The following is a 23,027-nucleotide window of genomic DNA, read 5'->3' as shown; positions in this document are numbered from 1 at the left end:
GGTAAAGTGGACCCCAAAGGATGCACTGGTCAAACTGAAGACACCCAGGAGGCCCGGGGGAAGGCATGTCACAGCAATCAGGTCCTGCTCTTTGTGCTCCCTATAAAAGGACCACACCCGGAGCAGTTTGTTGTCAAGTACTTTGGGGGAGAGATGTGGAGGGCAACTGGGAGAGCATTTTCTAGTTTTTCAGAAGAACTACAGTGTTTTTGTGTTTGATGTCTCACTATACCGGCTTTGATCTTTGGACTGGAATGGGAACCTGATTTGGAATACGGTGCTGGAATGGAGGAGGACAATTGCTTTTTGGACACTTTTGGTCTGTTAGAGCATAAATTGTCAGACAATAAGAGAAGTCAGGGAAACTGAGTAGTGACCTGGTGATAGTCTACAAAGTGAGTCAGTGCCCAAACAAAGGGCTACGTTTGTTATTTTCTTTTCAAGCATTTTTAAGGTTACTCCAACAGTGATAGAGAATTTACATCCCCTTTACACCTCATCTCTGTCTGTTTTGTTGTCTGACCAACCCTGATTCATGTGAACAACCACCAGGTGTGTCATAATGCATTGTCCAATGTTTGTTTGTAAATTTCCATTTATACTCTTTAATGGAGAATAACATTTTTGGAACTGGAATTGGAAGTAAGTTTGAAAAGGACATTAAGTAGTGTAGATTAGAGCAGTACAAACTATCTTGCTTTGGGGGAAAATGTTCATTGACAAAATTGGACTTGGACACAACCAAAATGAACTGGGTGTATACCTAGGCTGCCCTCCTTGACCTGGTCATAGCTAAAGTAAAGTTTCTCTGCTATGCCTGTGTCCTTTTGCAGTTAGTCTTAAGTGACAGCTGAAGTGTGCTTTTATTTGGAGTTGGTTTGTCTGTCTGTGCTACAAGGTGAGAAACAAGTTTCACATTCAGGATACATTATGTGGTTCTTGTTCATGATTAATTAACACAAACTCTCCATGTGCCTTTACTTGAAAGTGTATGTCTGTCACAGTTATGGGTATCTAGTTACATATTAGACCCCAACAAAATCCTTATGGGTATCCCAAAGCACCGTACAATTTACACTCAAAGCAGCTTCCAGATTTCATTGTAGACACAATCCGTGGGCTGTTCCTTGAGAATGAGTATTTCCCAAGCTGTGTTGAATAAATACAGGATGTATGCATTGTAAGAAATTGATAGCTTACAGCCGTCTCTTAAGATTAACTGCAAAAGGACACAGGCACAGGAAAGAATCTTATACTTTAGTTATGACAAGGGCGTCATAGTGGAAACATGCAACATAATACTGCTTAATAACAAAACCTATAAACAAACTTTACAAGTCCTTGGCTTAGTTTTGCAACTTTTTGAAGATTTGAATTAAAATTTTATCTAAGCTTTCTTTAGTGAAATTGAAATTGTTTTAATTACTTAAAATATATTATTATTTCTAGTTTTGCATCATCATTATTCTTTGATAAAACTAGTATTAACATATGCTTGTATTGATTATCATTGGTCATTATTTTATCAGACAGGAATGACAGGTCTGTGTAAAATGATTCCTTCACTTGCAGCCAGATTAGACCCTGTGCAAGCAATGTTTTTAAGGTGTACCTATATTTCAAGTTCACCAAAGCAATTCAGATTTAGGGCTAGACAAAATTAAAACTTTGATCCACCCGAGAATTGCAAAGGACAAATCTGTACCCTGTCATGGTTTAATTTACTGTTAGAAAATACGCTTAACTATTTATAAATCAAAACGCAATGGGGTACAACTTCGTAATTTGAGCTTTGCAGGTGGGTCAAACTTTTAATTTGGTCTGGACCGCAGTAACTTTGCAATGAATGCACAATGAGGCTTGCAAGGCCTCCAAGACCTATAAACAGGTAAAAACATTTTTAAAACTTTACTATGATAAACTCCAAAATGCTTCTCTTCAACCTAAACTGATGAGAAGCCCATATTTTGTGAGGTTAGACTGTCTACTATATACTCTGAAATATAAAAATGTATATTGTATGTTAGTATCATGTATGTTTTAGATGTCATGCAGTAATGGACTGTTGTTATATAGTTGGACCCTCCAAATTAACACATTACATTTTTTCACACAGATCAGATTTTTGATACAGATCTGTTTAAGTGGGTTGTCTGATGGGGATCATGTAAGTGTCAGTTTACCGTATACATCATTTGTATAATTTCCACTTGCAGTTTGGTCACAGAAAATATACAGATGGCTCAGTTTCACAGAAGCTTGTAGGTCAGACTCAATCTATAATGAGGCAGTCACAGTCTGTGTATATTGTGTTACAAGCAGGTGTTAGCTTGGGAAGAAATAGTTGGCAATAGAATCGTTTCTACCACGGGGATGAGCTTCACAATTTATGTTTTGGAAACATTGAAGCACATGAAACTACAGGCAGGAGGAAAGCACTTCACTGTAGTGAAGAGGTAAAAGAAAAAAACAATTAGATATGGAATAAGGCACCTGCTCAGTATCTTTCATCCTGAATATACCCTCTAATAAGTGGCCTCTTTTTAGAACTTCTTAGGTTACTGGAACAGGTACCCTGACATTCAAAAGATGAATTTGGAGGCACTGATTGAACTTTGTGATCTCTATCACACACACATTAATATAATGTAGATAATTAGACTTATTTATTTCCTTATATTGATTTGCCTCCTTTGTGGTTCATCATATCAGCATGATACTTACAAAAGTAATGATAAAACCAGGACTAGTGCATCTAATTCATGCTTGTAGTTCTATTTCACTCTCAGTTTTCTCTCAAGGGGATTATTTATAATCTCAAAGCTGCAAAAGGTCATAGGAACCAAACCCAGTTGCAAGTGATATGATATGATAATGTGTCAATGTGACAAAGATAATAGCGGATCTTGTATTAGTGGAAAGAGTCCAGATTAAAAAGTAGTAATCTTAAAGACATATGAAGTGCAGGATACTGCAACATACAGCAGGGAGACATTTAAGATGTTTGACCCTGGTCTTCAGATCATGAAGAGCAATTCTAAGTATTTATTCAAATGTTATAGGATTTATTAACTTTTTTCATCATCATGATCTAACTTAGACTAACTATGTTTATCTAGTTCCTGACCATGTTAACATAGAAAAGTCATGTTTTTCTTGTGATGTTTTTCAGGAAATGTGTTTGCATTGCAATTCTCATTCAGGAAGAGAAACCAGCAAATTCAAATTACTCCATTCATAACAATTTACTGGAGGAGATGTTTCAATTTCTGCAGCTGCCCACTAATTAAGGACAGAACATTTCATATTTTGAGGAGAGCATAGTGTATTGCCATGAAGATTCCACAATTTGCATGGATTAGTTTGTGAGTTTGACTTTGTTTTTCTTTTGTGCTGGGGAGTAATGTGAGACAAGGGCTGGGATTAAATCAAAACTTTGACCCACCCGCTAATAGAAAACTACAGAACTGTACTCAGTTGTGGCTTCATTTTTAGTTAGACGCCACTTTCTTCTAATCAGAAATGTAACCGCCATGATGTAGCACTGTGGAGTAGTGGTTAGGGCTCTGGACTCATAACTGGAAGGTTGTGGGTTCAACTTAGATTGCTCCAGTAAAATGCCCAGCTGTATAAATGGGTACAAATGTAAGTCGCCCTGGATAAGAGCGTCTGCTAAATGACAAATAATGTAATGTAATGATGTACAGGATTGTAGTTTGCTATTACCTGGTGGGTCAAAGTTTTGATTTAATCTGGCCCAAGGTCAAGTTAATAGGATCTTGAATGCTAAAACCTTGTGAGACTCACGCTCAAGCGCAACTCATGCTCCAGCATACAAGGCATTATAAAGCAATTTTGAATTTGAGAAAGCATTTGACTCTAGCCTTATAGATACACCACCTGTGTATAATAAATTCATGGTACGTCACATAGTCATGACTGTGAAGGCAATGTTCAAGCGCTAGCAGACCCAGAAATTGTAATGAATCACTTTGGAAATGGATAAATTCATATATTCATACAAATGTCTAAAAGACTATGGATGGAGGCACACTGCACTGACACAGTGTCTATATAAGTAAGCAAAGAGTAAATACATAGTTTAAAATAATGTGTTAGTTTTTCAGTACCACATATTACAGACCACTCATATGCCAATGTTTTTAATCTCAATCTGAAAACGTTTTTCCTTTAGGAATTTAGCCAGTTAATCCTGATAGGTGAGGTTACATTTTGTATAAGAATAAAGAACTCTCTTGGTGTGGATTTGCATATTGATAACCTTTTGCGTTTTGTTGTAATCTGTAAAACTTAATTCAATTCCTTCACTATGAATAAACTTATGTGTTATGGATTAAAGATAAGAATTTAAAGCTCTCTACGGGCAATAGCCAGCATCACATTTACCATCCATAGTGGGAAAAGTATTTCTAGAGAAGCGATTAAGAACAGCTTAAGACATCTAGTGTTTCTAACACACAAAGACACTGGACTCCCTATCCCTCTACTGCCCTAACTACTGTAACTCTGAATTCCACTTGACGTGACTGCTGATATATCTGAACTCTGGAGGAGTGGGCACAGCAATGTCTGTTTCTGTCTTTGTTTGGTCACTTCTACACTTATGAATGGCTCTTCTGATAAAGTGGAGGGGACAGCCATTTGCAAAGTGATAGTGCAAGGCGCACTTGAGTCTAATGAACTGATGTGTTATCTGGGCAATATAAAGAGCTCTGTCAAACATAGGTCAAATGAACCCTTCAGTGACCGACAAAGAGATTTCATTTCTCAATAATAGGGAGCCCAGAGTTAAGAGTCAAGATTGAGCTCTTTCTGCATCTAAACATCTCTTTGTTTTTTGGCATTGTAATGGGTTGCACATGAAGGCAGCGGTTTCATTTTTAACCTCACATAATGAACGATTAAAAGCCCAGGGAAGATCCACTGCCTTTCTGCATGAGTGTCCATATTTACTTTCAATGCTTATTTGTTTAAATAAGCTTAAAAAGGACATTTATTTTTTTCCAAAACCATTGCATTGCTAATGATTATTGTTGTCAATCAAACCAAATTAGGAAAAGCTGTGTACTAACTTAGAGTGTGTTAATACTTTACATTTATTAAAATCTATATTCCTCGTTTTGCATGTTTTATTTTTTCTGGTAAGTAAGTAAGTAAATACAGTAATTTTCCCATCCGTTGCTATACAATGTTTTTCCAGTATTTGTAATCTCCCCCTTTATTCCAATAAACACAAACCAAAAAACACAAAAGCTGTAGTGTTACTCTGAGAGAATTTCTTCTCACAACAAATGCAATTTCCTTTGTGAGCCCTAATATTACCTATCCACACAGGCCCCCTATTTGAAGAGTTTTTGAAAGTCTGTAAAGTATGCATTCACTTCAGCCACACACATTTGTCTATTTTCGGGCCTAGGTGCACATGTGTCTGTTTTAATGAAATAGGCAACATCCTGCTTTTCTTTGGAGAACAGAATATCGAAAATAGCAACACAGAAAAACATTTCGATGTTTACTAGTATAAGTGAATAAATGCCTTTCATGAATGGTTTAAAAGATTTCATCAACCTGTTGTTGTTGTTTTTTCGCCAGCTTTATTTGTTATTCTCTGTGCACTTCAAGGAAGCAGCAGTGTATTCTAGTTATATCCTGTCCATTCATCCAGGCTGGCGAATTAGAATGGGCAAAATCTTCATGTTTATGCCTTGCATTCTTTTACCAATTCATTACCAATTGCATATACTTTCCTGACAAAAGCACCTAAAGCAGCACACATCTCATTAGTGCCACATCATTAGGCTCTCATACACGACTGTATCACTGCCTTTAGCTGATCCCCAATGAGCAGGTAGAGAAGACACAAGGCAAAATAAACATTGGCTTCTGCTTATTTAGCTTTAAGATTTGTAGCAGTTGTTTTGTCATGGTGCGTTGCAGGTTGGTGCTCTCAACAGCCTGGGTTATTCTAAGACTCCCGAATGCCTGTCTTGTTTGTGCTTTTTAGCTCTGCCTCTTCAGGTGCAATGCCAAACACTTTCTCAATATTACCCATTTTATGAGATCGCTGAGCTACAATATTAAACAACAATCTGCCGGTTACACTGTACAGCAACTTTAAGAAAGGTACATATGGTTCTGACATACAAATCCATGAATATGTCTGTAATTAAAGCATACAATTAAGTTTAAAAACTACATTTGAAACAGTAATAATCCAGCACAATACTCCTCACAAGTGTGCATTGCTGTTGGGTATTTTGGCATGAAACAGTTGCTCATGAATACTAATTTGCAGTTGGTCAATACTATTTGCTGGTAACAAATATAACTATAACTGTCAGAATCAGCAATGATAAACTCAAAAGGATAATTCTGCATATGATGGCCATCCTAAAAAATATGTATGTATTTATTTATTTAAACATAATGCAATTCATAGCAAGTGTCAGACACATCTACTATGAACTACTATTCAACTACTATTTTCTGTTTTTGATGGAAATTCAGGAGACTGGAAAATCTGCATGCTATACTGTCAGAAACTTCTTTTGAGTGAGCCAGGCCTCTTGTCATGTGGGACATAAATTCATCCTCACTAGGGACATGCGTGCCAGACCAACAGTTAAAGGAAGAAAATCTTAAAGTAGCAGCAGATATAAATTATATATTATAAAAATGTGATCTTATATCTAATTACACTGAACTTTTACAATTTAACTGGATGTGCTAGAAAATTTCCTGTAGCTTGCTCACTGCAATTAAATATTTAAAGCAATTAAACAGACATGGTTGTGCATTTAGTCATTCTCTCCCTGAAGTTAGATGAGTATCTGTGCCAAACAGCAAGAACTAAAAACACAATGAGAGTGAGTAATCAGAGGAATATCTGCATGCACTTCACATCACCAAATACAGTGAACTTACTGTATATGCAACGGAGCATATTTTTACGAATGGCAATGGATTCCAACTACATTGCTTCTAATTAGGCTGTGGTTGATGTTTGATAAGGGATTTATTTTAAAGGCCCTGTTTCTGTTGAACTATGTTGATGCTTCATTTATTTTATTTTACTTTCCTGCATTTTTTTCACAAGGGAAGGTAGGTCCGGGGAGATACAAGGCTAGAGACCAAAATCAATGAGGCACATAAAATCAAATGAAAAGAAATCAAAAGCTCCAGCGCCAAGAGATGAGCCGGACGTAACGCACGACGTCAATTAGAACTGCGTGGTCCGTCTCCACGCAGGCTTAATAATAGTGAGAGAAGACAGAAACATCAGGAGACAGAGCCCTATCAATGCAGTGAGAGCCGCTACAGTCGCAGCCACAGACTGGAATGGGGAAACTAGTAACTCGGCTACGATGGAAGTTTATCCCGAGTCCTTGTAGATTTTTTGGAGCCCCATCAAGTGTGTTTCGCTCACAAAGAACAACTCCTGTTCTTATGACAAATACCTTCTTTACAGGCTTCCCAAAGTGGTCAGATTAACATGACAAAACTATTTGACACCAATTCAGTGAAGAGTTATGCAATAAGCATTTTGCAATACTAATTGAATACTTCGCCGCACCCAAGATACAGCCTTGAAAAATATATTTTTTAAAACAACAAGCAATTTGTTGGCGATACAACAGTGCAAAATGTCGCTGTATTCAGTTGGCATTAGGACAAGATAAAAGAATATGTATAATAAACTGAACAAAGAGTTTCAGGGCCTTTATTAGCATTTCAAGCAACAGACTGAGATGAAATAAAATAAAAATCTGATTAGATTTGGTTTCATAAAAGGTCGAACTATGAAGGAACATTGCCTATGAGAATTCGCATAAGGCCTCATGCTTTATGACTCGTTTCTCCATTGTATAGGATGCAAATTATTGTGAAGGTTATGTAAATCTCCCTTTGATCTTGCCATTGGATTGTAGCGATCAATTTCTGATCTATATGTTTGTATGTTAATCTCAAAATTTATATTTGTGGAACTGATCCCAGTACAAAGTAAGTAAACCATTGTATTTAAAAAAATGTGGAAATCTTCATCACAACTGTTTGAAATCTGGATGACCAAAACAAATTAAAAGTACCATAAATAAAATGAGTCTTTCACCTAAACCAATGTGTTCACTCAAATTGTGGTGCATCATATCTCATGAAAGCTACAATATGTAAGCAATTTTAAGCTTTGATGATTCAGAAATTCTTCTGTAAACAAGAAGCATGAGTCAGCAGCCTGGGAAGGAAATAGCGCAGGAGGCTATTTTGTGAGGAAACAAGAAAAAGGGAAAAAAGAATACAGGGAGATTCAAGAGAAATAAAAGGTCATAATTCAGGAAGACCGTAAATGGAGAGGAATGTTTTGTTATATAAACTGTTAGGTTTCACAATTTCTGTAATAGACCTCAGCTGACCTTACGAGTATATAGCTGCCTACTTAGTTTTAAAAGGACTCAGTCAAGAACCAGTAATCTTTAAATTAGGTCACGGTCTATTGGCTTTTTATTCTGTAGTCTTACAAAAAAAAAACGATCTAAGAAAGAACACCCCCCACCACCACCACCCTTCCAAAACCATAGCAACAGATCAACAAATAAGAACCCGTGAGGGAATTAAGTCAAGCTATGAAGAAATATTAGTGGTTAATCTTAATTGTACATATTACACAAATCTGCTTTCCCCTCTGAACTCTGGTATTAGCACTATTCCCAGTTTGCCCATTTTAAATTATAGCAAAATCTTGGCTCTCAACTCAGGTCCTGCTGCTTTCCTTGCGGAAACCTATTCAAGTCATATTACTTATTGCCTTGTCAAGATTTTCAATGAGAGTAAGCAAGCCAATTAAAAAATGTGGGACCGATATTCATGTGATCCTAATATTCAGCCATAATGACTGGACAAAACACAAATTACCGTAAAACATTGGCAGTGATTCAATAAAATGCTTGTGCTGTGTTTTACTGTAGGCAATAGACACAGACTTTATATATTGCTTGGTTTTCTTCTCATCGTTTCCTTTAGAAGAAGTTAAAATGTTCATACATTTTTCAGCACTCGTCTACATTGCTCGTCTTACAGTTCTCCATCATAACAGTATTTTTTATGTATTTTATTTTGTATGTATGTTTTCCAAAGACCTCTACAACTTAGCTGGGTGCTAGTTAGGAAACCATTGGCTTTGGACTTTCCTCTTTCTGCCTCAGCAACTTTGCATAACTACAAGCTTTAGCCATACAAGCACCTGTTATTCTGAAAGAAGCTGGAGAACGTTTTACAAAGTTTCTGAAAATTAAAAAATACCAGATAAGTGGAACACAACTGTCATTATCCTTCACAAGAAAGGAGATATTATGAAGAACTACAGGCCCATTAGTCTACTTCCCATCTTATACAAAGTATTTACAAAGATACACATCATCTTCAAGACACCCTGGACTTCACTAAACTAAGAGAGCAAGAATGATTCAGAAATGGATATAACAAGAAATAGATCATATACAAGTTGTATGAGAAGTATGGGAAAGATGCAGAGAATAAGAGCTTTGTGAAAGCATTTTAATCATTATACAAACTCCGTCATCAGGGCAAAAAAAAATCTAAATATTGAGGCAACCTATGTAACTCTTATTAAATATACCTTCAACAATGCTACATCAACAATCTGACTCCACTAAGACACTGGCCAGATCAAGACCTGTCATGAGACACAATCCCTCCAAAACCCTTCAGAGTAACTTAATTGGGATTCACGTTAAACAGAGCTTATTTGAACAACTTATGATTTGCAAAAACACCTAAGACCTGCAGCTTCAATTTCAAGAACTCTCAGGTGTAAGCAAGAAGACTGGACTTAAAATGAACCAGAGTAAAACCAAAGTCTAACAGAAGTTACGTCTACATTGGACAACTAATCAGCGCAGATGGAGATACTATGGAAGAAACCAAAAGGAGAGTGAAAATGGGATGGAGTGCATTTGGAAGAAACAACACACTGCTGAAAGGAAATCTACCCACTTGCATGAGGATAAAAGTATTTGATCAATGCATAGTACCAGTGCTTACTTATGGTTGTTAAACCTGGTCACTACATGACAAAATGTTACATCCAAGAGGGACGTAGAAGACACCAACATAAAATATGGGAAGATGAAATAATAAATTAAGCATGACATGGAAAAGAGAGGCTGTAGATAGAAAAAAGTGGCAAATATTTTTTAATGAATCCTATTAGAAATCAAATTGTCCTCAGGTTATATACCAGTACAACATAGACTACAGGTGGGAGTATCTTTTCTCCAGTCAAGTTTAATAATTCTATACCTATGAGCTCATTCAATATGAAATGTGTCAATATTAATCACTGTCAAAACATATGGCAGAAAAAAGATAAGTTAAACTTGAAGGATTGTCATGGGAGATTCTAGCGTAGCTTCCCACAACCTACTCATCCATTCATCATAGCCTTTCCATTGGGAAGGTTATGACTCTCAGCGGGGTGCCTTTACGAAGTAAGAAATCATTTTAGTATTTCCCATAGTTTCTTCTTGTCCATATATGGCACTTAAAGAGCATGTAGCTGGATTCTGATTTGAATGTAGTGCCCTATGTCACCATGTTTTACTTAAACAATGTATCTTCTCATTGTTCACATTCTGACACGCTTTTAGCCTTCAGTCCACTGCACTGACTTTCCAAATGTTAGTCTGTAGTAGAGTAGGGGTGTAGCCCTAAAGCTGCTATCTGACATCATCTGCAGCTGCAAGAAAAACATGTGGTGATTTATAGGTTTTATATTGTTCAGAATCCCACAATTTGCTGTTTAATGAAACTATTCCAGTTCACTTGTGTCCTGACCAGCTGTAAACATAAGTTTCCATTCAACTCATGACTGGGCCTGATCTGGGGGTACAGCATATTTGTTTTCTCACAGTCTGAGTGATATTAAAAATATATTGTCAGCAGCAATGGAATGGTAGCAAAGAAATCTTCTGAGTAAGGCTCTCCCTCTTTGTGAGATATTCTCCTTTTACAGACTAAAAAAGAGGGGGGAATGCAGGAAATTAAGACATAAAAGCTGACTAAACATTGCTGTGGACATCCTACAGACTGGGAAAGAATAATGTTCTTGGGTTATGTAGTCTGTGTGGGAGGCACTGCCTTTGCTATGTGGTCCAGTCAGCTCTTTAGGGTATGAGGCGACTTGGACCTGGGGGAGAGTCCATGCAAAAGTGTAGACAGATGTTCGGAAACGGTTTATTGGGAAGATGCCATTTTTGTATTCAAAAAGTCTTCAAACAATCATACACATAGAACTAAAGCCCCAATATCACAGCATGTTTTGAAAATCATAAAACAACACCTGCAGCACACGTTTGCATTACATTCTATTTACAATGAAAAGGAAAATACAGGGACAGGGCAGGGGTTGTTCTAAACTTAAAAACACAAAATCCAATGTGCCAAGAGAACCATATCTAAAAATTAAAACCATTAAACAGACAGACATGGACATTTTCCATGAAGGGATTCTGTTTGAATCACACTTAAATGGAGTTTAAACTGAGGTTCAGGTGGAGGACAACCCCAATCTCACTTCTGTCCTTAACAAGCATAAGTTTCCAGCAACAAACATGCTTTCCCAGCATTCATCGCTTCACATCCGTCCTCCACCCCAAACACATCCTTTGCAGCAGCTCCTTGGCTCGTTCCACCTACTGGGTTTGGCTCTGATAGTCAAGCGTGTCTAGGCCAAAATAAACTATTTACCTTCTACTGTATAAGTCTATTAGGGTTGATCAAACTCCTGAATTATTGGTGTATATGTATTCATGCAACAACAAATAATAATCATTTTAGGAAACATTCTGGAGTGAAAGTTTGAGAATGCAGCCCTCAGTTTTTGTTTTACCACAGAAAACGAGAGGGAAAACTCACAGCATAAGCTTACAATATCATTTGACTTATAGAAAGAAAAAAAATGAACATATAATTTTATTGACACAATATACACCATCTTCTAACAGTGAGTAAAAAAAGGGCTTTGGGATGGTTGTCTTTGGCGCCTGCCTCAGACAATAGTGCTATTAGACTGTTCTATCCTTAGGACACTCTGGGCACGGGTAAGGATTTAAATAGACAACAACAAAGGCTCACAGACACTCTATCACATGTGAAAGATTTAGAAAAATGTTTACAAACAATAAAAAAAAAACATTTGGCAAGAGTTAGTGATCTAATTAGGCAATAAAGATGATAAATCATTAGGGATTTGGGAAAACTTCCAACTTCATGTATTAAAAGTTCAAAGTGGTATTTATTCGTTACTGAGACAGCTATACAAAACTTCATAAGAGATTTTTATATATATATATATATACACTCACCTAAAGGATTATTAGGAACACCATACTAATACTGTGTTTGACCCCCTTTCGCCTTCAGAACTGCCTTAATTCTACGTGGCATTGATTCAACAAGGTGCTGAAAGCATTCTTTAGAAATGTTGGCCCATATTGATAGGATAGCATCTTGCAGTTGATGGAGATTTGTGGGATGCACATCCAGGGCACGAAGCTCCCGTTCCACCACATCCCAAAGATGCTCTATTGGGTTGAGATCTGGTGACTGTGGGGGCCAGTTTAGTACAGTGAACTCATTGTCATGTTCAAGAAACCAATTTGAAATGATTCGACCTTTGTGACATGGTGCATTATCCTGCTGGAAGTAGCCATCAGAGGATGGGTACATGGTGGTCATAAAGGGATGGACATGGTCAGAAACAATGCTCAGGTAGGCCGTGGCATTTAAACGATGCCCAATTGGCACTAAGGGGCCTAAAGTGTGCCAAGAAAACATCCCCCACACCATTACACCACCACCACCAGCCTGCACAGTGGTAACAAGGCATGATGGATCCATGTTCTCATTCTGTTTACGCCAAATTCTGACACTACCATCTGAATGTCTCAACAGAAATCGAGACTCATCAGACCAGGCAACATTTTTCCAGTCTTCAACTGTCCAATTGTGGTGAGCTTGTGCAAATTGTAGCCTCTTTTTCCTATTTGTAGTGGAGATGAGTGGTACCCGGTGGGGTCTTCTGCTGTTGTAGCCCATCCGCCTCAAGGTTGTACGTGTTGTGGCTTCACAAATGCTTTGCTGCATACCTCGGTTGTAACGAGTGGTTATTTCAGTCAAAGTTGCTCTTCTATCAGCTTGAATCAGTCGGCCCATTCTCCTCTGACCTCTAGCATCAACAAGGCATTTCCGCCCACAGGACTGCCGCATACTGGATGTTTTTCCCTTTTCACACCATTCTTTGTAAACCCTAGAAATGGTTGTGCGTGAAAATCCCAGTAACTGAGCAGATTGTGAAATACTCAGACCGGCCCATCTGGCACCAACAACCATGCCACGCTCAAAATTGCTTAAATCACCTTTCTTTCCCATTCAGACATTCAGTTTGGAGTTCAGGAGATTGTCTTGACCAGGACCACACCCCTAAATGCATTGAAGCAACTGCCATGTGATTGGTTGATTAGATAATTGCATTAATGAGAAATTGAACAGGTGTTCCTAATAATCCTTTAGGTGAGTGTATATATATATATATATATATATATATATATATATATATATATACTGTAGTCTTATGCTTACTGTTATCATGATCAAGGGAAAGAGCCAGAGATTATCAGGATTTTTTCAGAATCAGATATGCAGTTTATTTTGAACATCGGGGCTTTTGTATTGTCTGGCTTCAATGGCTGTGGAAACAGTGAGCTACACTGATCGGCAATTCCAAGCCGCATGATAAGAAAGTTTGCCAGTGGAAAATACTGGAAATGAGACCTCATGCAAGACATTAACGGCTGTGTTTGTGAAAAGCTGAGGGGGAAAAAGAAATCCTATGACTCGTCTAAACATTTTGGCACATACTAAAACTCACAAATAAAGACAAGCAGACATTCTTGTACAGTATTCTCTGTACACAATTCATATTCATTTGCCTCTGAATACACACCATTTGACTAACTGAAGAATGCTGTCGATTCAATTGTACCATGTTCAGGCACAGGTCATTTAAAGCTATTTCCATTGATATATTTCTGAAATGACATGCTACACAAATGCAAAGAATTAGTAAAGGAATAATAAGCATAAAGTAAATCCACTGAATTCGTTTGCAGATTAAACTATATGTATACATGTTTCAGAAATCACTGTTTACTAAATAATACACTTGCAGTAACAACCACAACTGAAAGGAGTACATAAACCACCATTAAAATGCTGTTAAATACAGTCCCTCATACACATATTTCTATGCATACTGTATCATTGCTTTCTTTTACCCAATTAGTTATGTCATACGCTCCCTTCACAGCTATTGATGGTGCCATGGGAAAAAAAATATGGCAGATGTCAAATATACAGTACAGTGGAAACACTTTCACACTTAAAAACGGTTTCATTACCATTAAATTTATACTGAGTTAAAGGGTACTGTTAATCGTGCTTAGTATGAAACATGCATGGACCACTGTATTGGTTTTGAACAAGCAAGTCGCAGTTTCATTCAGTCCCTTTGAGTTTAACATGAGCTATTTACCTATTAAAAAAGAGATGTGTAAAATGCAAGTTTGGGGGATTGGCACTATGATTACAGTGGTTCTCATTTCCTACAAAACATTTGTTAAGAAATTGATCAGCTATGAAGAAAACTGAGACTAAGTGTGTTCAATGTAATTATTAAACACAATTTAAGGGCAGAGGAATTCTATATCCATTATATAACATGCACCTTTATGTACAAAATATTCCAAAATATGGATTATTCATTGGCTGCTGAAAATTCCTGGATTAAAACAGCCTCTTACATCATAAGAAGCGCCAATACAATAGAGAGCTTTCATATTGGCACAATACACAAATGCACACACAAACACTGTCCTTTCAATCTAGCAGAACCAATAATCATATACCAAACAGGGATGGACAGATGTAATCATTTTGCACCGGAACACCACACCATAAGCTGAAATCACAAAAGACTTCAAAAGCGAGGAGGGGCTATAAATGGTCTTTAATCTAAGTTAGGCCAGACAGGCTTTATAACTTGGCTTGGATGTGTCCTTGTTAGGGATTGAATTTATATATTCTGATATAAAGCGCAACGACTACAGCAGAAAGGGAGAAAAAACAACACATGGGTAATGCATCTTATCAGGGGAAAACGCATTGCTTTAAATATCAGGTTTTGTTAGAGGATAGAATAACTCTTAGACTGACACCTTGTCATTTAAAATTAGAGCAAGGTTTTTGTAATGGATATGAATAGTTTCAGATTCTCTGTTTCGTTATAACTGTGTTTCTAAAATTGACAGGTGCAGAGAAATATATGCGAGTTAAAAAAATGGAACACAGTCAGTGGTCAAAACCCACAGCTGGATCTTATAACAACAGTTTATGGCACCTGGCAATCTTCTTGGATGGCTTGAACAAATATAAAGGTAATTCCAGGCCAATCGCTGATTTGTACTTCACTCCAGGTGGTCTCCCAGTCATCCAACAAATATATAAGTGCCTTGCTCCTGTTCATAAATCCCTCCTACTTCACCATTACAGTTCAGTAGAATACATTTCCAGTGCATCATGAACAGAAACAGTAGTTACAGTAAAGGTAATTGACATGTTTCCCCTTCTTTTATCAATGTTATCAAGTTTCCTAAATACATCTTGCTTCTAATGTTTTCAACAGATTGTCCATTGGCATTTTAAAACAACATCAACACTGCAAATTATCAGCATTTAATTCTATATTGTATAATGGATTGTGGAAGAAAAAAGTCAAATACCCCTGCAATTATTCTGAAACACTGCCTTATGTGAAAGGAATAATATTTTGAGATTATTTTGTAGACCAATGTCAACAAAAACGTAAACCTGTTCCAAGCCATGCACTGACACAGGTTCAGAAATACATTAAACAATGCATCTGTTCTTGCAAACCTAGGACAGAAACTAATTCACAGAGAAAGGACATATTGGGTTGTTTCCCTGAATAATAGTTATTCATGTTTTAAGGAGTCACAACATTTCCCATGCTGGTTTTAATTGGTGCTGTTCAGCAGGAGTTTGTTGATTCAGTGCAGATTATTATTCACCATGAATTCCAGAGCATAAAAAAAAACCTCATTACTGATAAGACATATCAAAGCTGGCTGGGAGGAAGTGGTCAGGGTAAATTGGTTCATACACCCATTTGGTGAAGCACTTCGTACTAAAAATGTAGCTGTGGTTCCAGGCTAAAACTGCTTTAATTCATGTTGATGTTAGTACTTTGGGAATATGAATAGGTAAATATGAACATTCTTCTCAGTTATTGCACTTTTCAATTATGCTTAACATGACTACAATATATGTAAAGTTTAACTACACATTTAATACATTTTTACTTATTTTGTCATTGTATTAAACATGTTGGATATATGATTTTGAGCTACCGTTTGTTAAATTGCTGTTTACTAGAGTTTACAGTAGATTAGAATAGTTAAAGTAAATGTGCAGCTCCTAAGCCATAGTGATAGTATAGTATAAACATTTGCTTGCAACTATGATAACAATGCGCAACAAATTAAAAGGGAAATAACATCATCATGAAAAGACCTAACAACTGCTGCTTTAAAATAAATGCAAGGTTTGCCTACTAATGAACTGACTCTGATTTTTTTTTTATATATGGTTTTCCCTGAAGATGAGGCTTACAGTAAGATGAGAACATGGGAATCTGCTCCCCCTCATGGCTGTGTTTGGTACATTCTGTATTGGTTGATAGTGGTTCTGTCTCAGCAACAAGACATACAAGATGAAAGGAAAAGAAAGGTTATATAATAATACCTGTGGTGCCTGTTATGTTGTTCCCTGCATGTTGTCATGTTTTCATATTGGCCAAGCTACACAGCTGCAACAAAATCAAGGATAAAACAAGCTGTCAATGTGGATCATACAATGTAGTTGATCAAATCTTAGTAACAGCAATCTCTAATGAAGTTACTCATGCTAAAATGTGGATTGATAAAGGCTGATGATCATATAGAGAGATATATACATACAAAACTAAAATAAACACACTTCTTAAAAATATATCTTAAGTCAGATCTTCTAAAACCAAATCCAACATTAGAAAACAAATTCCCAGTTTATGTTATCAATTGCTTCCCCCTGATGAACACTTATTTCAGCTTAACTGAAAGGTACATTATTTGAATATAATTTCCATTAGAGCTAATGCATAAATGTAACCAACATAAAACCATTGCCCTAGAAAACAAGACAATCCAGACATTGCTCCAGGTTTTGAAATGCTGGGCAACACAGGGAACAGAGATTATTCTTGTCTGGCAGTTGATAAGACATGAAAGTGGGAGATTTCCCTAACAGGCAGTGAAGTGGAAGTCAACAGAACAAGAAAAGACTCTCAGGCTAATGAAGGCTGCAACTTCTTAGGGTATGAAATACCTTTTCTATATGAAAAAAGCATTGCTAAAACCACCATAAATATAAATAAAGTCCATAAATATCATTACTACAAATTCGTGATAAGGTTATACCTAGTTTGCATTTATTATGTGTGTAGTTCTATTATTATTATTATTGCAGCTGTTAAGGCAGAGTAAAATTGCAAAGTATGTGTGTGTGTTATTTGCTACATGGAAAATGAGAGTTAGACACTTAGGGAGGTCATATTTGCATCTGTAAATCTTCAGTGAGGGATTTTTAATATTGTTTGTATAGTCATGTCTTTCATTGATAAAACCATCAATGTTATTTGGCTCACTTGTTCAGTGGTGTGCAGATCCGCTGTAATTCACATTACCTTGTTGCCGGCCATCACTCAAATTGAAGGAAACTTGCACAGAAATTGAGACTTTGTTTCCCAGAAGCCCCTCTTCTATATCAAACCTGCAGCAGTCAGGCATAAACCCTAGGGGGCGCTACATAAGTCATATTTGAGTTTGATTTAAAATACAACAGGATGGGGCTGGGACTTTTACATATTTTATTAGAGTAGTTGAGTGCTATTTTAAACTTTGATTTTATTCTTTGTTTTTTGATAACAATGAACAATCATTCGCTTCTAAATAAGTATTAAAAGCATCTTTCTCTGTACATACTCAGGTGATGCTACCCAAACACGAACTGGATATACAGGTAGACAAAATATGAAGGTGACCCAATCAGCATTTTAAAATCACATATACGTAAATTCAACTATATTGTTTATTAATCATGGTTTTCATTTCTTAAAATATTTGATTCTGAGGATTATTTTTTCCAATACTTATTTTCATTCAATTAAAATCAACGGGTGATTTTTTAGATTGGAAAGTGTAAAAACTAGCAGATCAGTATAGACAGTATAATGTCACCTAAATGTGTCATCTAGACCTATTGATGTTAGCTGTAAAACAGGCATTTATGATGAAAGTAAATGAAACCATCAGGAATTATATAATAATGGCAGTAATTTGAATAATTAAATGGGAACGTTAAAGGAATACATTTGCAGAAACACTTTCAGCTATATATACATTGAACAGCTGTGTGAATACACTACATGTTCTATGGTATATGAAGTGCTAAATAACCAAATGGAGAAATGCAGTTTCCAGATCAAACCAAGTCACAGAAACAAAGTCTCCCATATCAAACCCTTCAGCCCTGCTAATCACAGAAATGTTGTCTGGGATCTTCTCTGTACAGTAATGCAGAGGCCATGCAAAGCTTTTCTGAAACTGTCTGTCCTGATGGATAAAATACCCTGTTATGTTCACAATGACCATCTGGTTAAAAGTCCAGGGCACAGTTACAGAGATGGCTTTGTCTACCATGTTTGCCTTTTTACTAAGATAACGCTAGTAGATGGTAGTGCAGTGGGTTCCACAGAGTCAAGGGTCGGGGGGAGGGAGAAATAAGCTAAAATGTAAAGGATATTATTTATTTATGTCGTTCTAGATGAAGGTGACAATAATTGTTTTATTGTTTGTGTATTCAAAGATCATGGCTATGTTCCTGTCAAGGTGGAAACAAAAAGTGACACAAGCTACATCCGTGTACATGAAGAACAGCGTAAGAAGTATGAAGGAGAAGTATGACAGGAGACAGGAGCTCCTAAACAGCGGGTTCTTCTCTCCTCCTGATAAATAATTCCACATTTTCTTATTATACTGTATGGAAATGTTTTATTCCTGGCTTACTTGTCATATCCATAGTTTCAAAATGTACATGAGGAAATTGTAACCTGAATCTTAGAAATGTATAGTTTCCTAAACGAGTGTAATTAAAGCACATTGGGAACAAGGGACAATAAGGACATAACCCCCCCCCAACACACACACACACACACACACACTGTTGGACTCTTATTTTGTTAACTGTCAAGTGTTAAACACATTTTGAATGTAATATGGCTGTTACAAGGTGAGCTGTTTGTATTCTCTTAAGAAGCAATTTGCCATTTACATTCTTTACATAGCTATTCTACATCCTGGTACTGGTTTATTTCATGTTTCATTTTGTTTAATTAATCATACAATGTTTGCTGCCTATCAATGAGTGTTCTGTATAGGAGAAGTAATTTCACACAAGAGTAGATTATTTTTTGACATTAGATTGTGTTAATGAAATTCAAATGTGACTTTTCTCTTTGTGAGAAAGTGTGTCCCCCACATACAACATTACTGTATTTGTTTTACAGTTTAATTTTGTGAACAAAATATATATTTTGTTGCTCAACCAATTACAATTGTTGAAAACTGCATGAGATAAGCCTACATGCTGTCTTTTTAACTTAAACTATGCTTTAATGCATGAAAACAATATACATAAAGCATTCTACGCCTGAGGACCAGGATTAAGAAACCCTGATTTACTGTATAGAAATGTATACCTTATATTTGTTTTCTTTAAGAAAATATAGAAATGTAAAATATATTTAATTATTTTCTAAATTCTAAAAACATTAAGGTCTAAGGTAGTGGGTTTCATAATCATAAATTATTTTATGCCTTATTTAAGGCAGAGTTCTCCTCTAAATATTATAGTTACTTTATTTATTGTAGTTTTTTATTTTTATGGAGTTCCAGTCAAAAGATAAAAGTTTTTTAAATAAAAAAAGTAGATTAACTCAAAAATCAATCTTTTCTGCAGAATGAAATGTGTTTTTCTGTACATATCTACTAACAGAGTATGAAGTAAACTCCCATGCACTCTCATGCAACATAAATCCTAAAAGAAGAGATAAAATCACCTCCTGCTATTAGAAGAAACATGTAGAACTTTAAAAAGTGAAAATGGGAAAATGTAGTGTAAACTATGTAAACTTAACGTATCTATTATCTATGTGTTTGGTTTTTTAAATTGAATTTTGCTGGTTGAAGGTATTTTGGTGTTTTTTTTTTAAAAGGTTTGAGTCATCATCCATTTTGTACATAATTTATGATGTGGCATTCAGTGTTTATCCTCTAAAACATTCTGGGTGAATTACTTTTTTTTATAACAGAAACAGTTTGGAAAGACAGGGGATGTGAGCCAAAAAAAAAAAAAAAAAGGTAATATGATGTATATTGGGTAATGAAAATTAAAATTCATGCTTTGTGCTATCTTTAGATATCGCCCCAATCACCTCTCCCCTTTATCTTGCCAGTTCATCTAATTTCTACTTTTTAAATGTTTTATTGAGCTGTTGTCAACAAACAGTAAGGTAATTTATAGCCTTCATAATAAATGTTTCATCTTAAATAATGAGCAGCTTGAACCTGAAGTCACGTTTTAACATTTAGATCAAATTGTTTTAAAGGTAAACTTTGATCAATTAAAATGACTGCATTTCTACCACATTTGTGTGCTCCCTTTAAGAAACTATTAACATATCGTTGAATCCATAGGTAGGTGCTCATTCCCACTTTAATCCTCATAAATATTTACATATGATACAATATTATGGATTCCACATTCTCTTAGTTTTTTTGGCACACAACATTGTGTTACAACATAATTTATTCCAGTACTTAACTTAGAACGCTGTTATTTATAATCTACAATATTGTGAGCAATTCTTTCTAGAAGAATTAGTCTAGCTGAATTAATAATAACTGCTGATTCACCTCTACTGTTGAGTAAATTTTACCAAATTATTGTCACACTTCTAATGTTACATTCTTGCTCAAGATTGAGGGACATACTGTATAGCAGCTCTAATTTTATACATATGATGGTCACACTTTAAAATAATGGGCACAGATTCCAAATTAATTAATGTATGAATACAACAGGATTAACACACATATCCCTCATGCACTTTATCTGATCACATTTGTGACAGGGTTAAGGTTAGGGTTATTTTTATGTGTATGTATATACATGTGATCAACATTATTCCTGATAATTCTTACAAAACCTCTCTTGTATTGTACATTGTCTAAATCATTCTTTAAAAAACTGATATATTACGCTTTTTGTAAAACTGTGTTATGATGTTTTCATGTGAAACTCATATTTGATACTTTAACAGTTAAGACGTTCAATTTACTTTTAGTTTTTTAAGTTGAAATGCCAACATGAATTTTCGAAAATACTGTTCTGACGAATTCCATTCCAGAGACGTAGTGTAAACTCCTAGACAGAATCTGTGATTTGGGACTGTGGACTCATTAATAAATGGAGACAGCTTGATCTGATTTGAGCGTTGAAAAAAATGATCCCTGAGACTATTTTCTTTCCATGCCTGTTTTTTTTTGTTTAATGATTTCCCCCTTTTTTTCACAGGATGAAAGTATCAAACCTCCAAGCAGACTGACTAGATCTCAGACAAGCAATGGTTTCTTATATCTGAAGCAGTACCTGGAAGAGACAGTTTGGATAAAACAAGCCATACTTACAGGACAGCCTCTGGCAGTTTGCATAAGTAGTGTTTTGGATCAGGTGCCCCTGATGTGTACATAACGGTTATGCCTTGCAGCATCAAAGACACACAAAAAAAAACTATAGTATTTTGAAATGTAGGAAACATATACTGCTCAAAAAGGGGAACACTTAACATTGATTTCTGAACTTGGAGTGTTCCTTAAATGTTTTTGAGCAGTATATTTTTTAATTCTCCTGATATGTTAACTGTAACATTTTCAAGACATAGAGGGCAAGACCAAAATTAAAGCCCAATGCATTACAAATATACCAGCAAAGATTTTAACTAGCAAAAGTGTAAAAAGCAGCTATTCACACATTTCACACTGCCACAAAGCAAGGATAACATCTCTGGCATAGACTCAACTGCTCTTTGTGTTAATGTACAGTCCTAAATAAACATTGGCAATGTGTTAGTTAATTGCATGTAAACGTTCATACACTAAGCGTGGGATGAATGCATAGTACAAATTGCAATGCTGTTAGGGTACACCGGACCATATACAGAACTAGAACTAAACACGTATTCAGGAAGAGAATCTATAATCACAAAGAAAAAGTCTTATATAACTACAACACAATTAAACAAGCTTACTATATTTACAAATACGAATGGCAAATATTTATTTTCCTTTAAGAAGGCAGACCATTCAACCTCTGCGAAGAAATATTTACCCACCATAACACCCAGTGAAAGAAATTGTCAGGTTTGTGCTTGACATCTGTCATTAATGTATACTGTAACAGTGCTGTTGTTTTCAAACTGCAGCCACACACAAAATAACAGAAAACAGAATAAATATAGGCTAGTATTGTGTACTTAAAGCTTAAAGCATACTTATTACTGTAATGTGAATGGTCTCCCATGTATAAATATTAAGGCATTTTGCATGACTTGTTTTCCTTAATCTGTATTTCAGTATATCTGTATACCTGAAAGATTTCTCATTTGAGTAGGAAATCAGAAAGTGTTAAAGCAGGGGTCCCAAAGTGCGGCCCAGGGGCCAAATGAGGCCCTCGTGGATGTTTGGAGCCAACCCTTC

General features: G+C 36.0%; 1 long non-coding RNA gene across 1 annotated transcript in view; it reads right to left on the bottom strand.

Moving 5' to 3' along the window:
* LOC136712727 (uncharacterized) overlaps positions 1-22,018 on the bottom strand; it is a 56,987-nt gene extending 34,969 nt beyond the window's left edge. The window contains exons 1-2 of the long non-coding RNA XR_010804878.1: positions 21,960-22,018; positions 16,918-16,981 (exon numbers count right to left, since the gene is read on the bottom strand). This is a non-coding gene — a long non-coding RNA (uncharacterized LOC136712727). The remainder of the gene's footprint in view (positions 1-16,917; positions 16,982-21,959) is intronic.
* Positions 22,019-23,027: the final 1,009 nt, after the last annotated feature.

This window comes from Amia ocellicauda, chromosome 2 (genome assembly GCF_036373705.1).
Source record: "Amia ocellicauda isolate fAmiCal2 chromosome 2, fAmiCal2.hap1, whole genome shotgun sequence".
NCBI lineage: Eukaryota > Metazoa > Chordata > Actinopteri > Amiiformes > Amiidae > Amia > Amia ocellicauda.
Note: the sequence above shows the minus strand (reverse complement) of the source record. Positions and strands in the feature narration are given on the sequence as shown.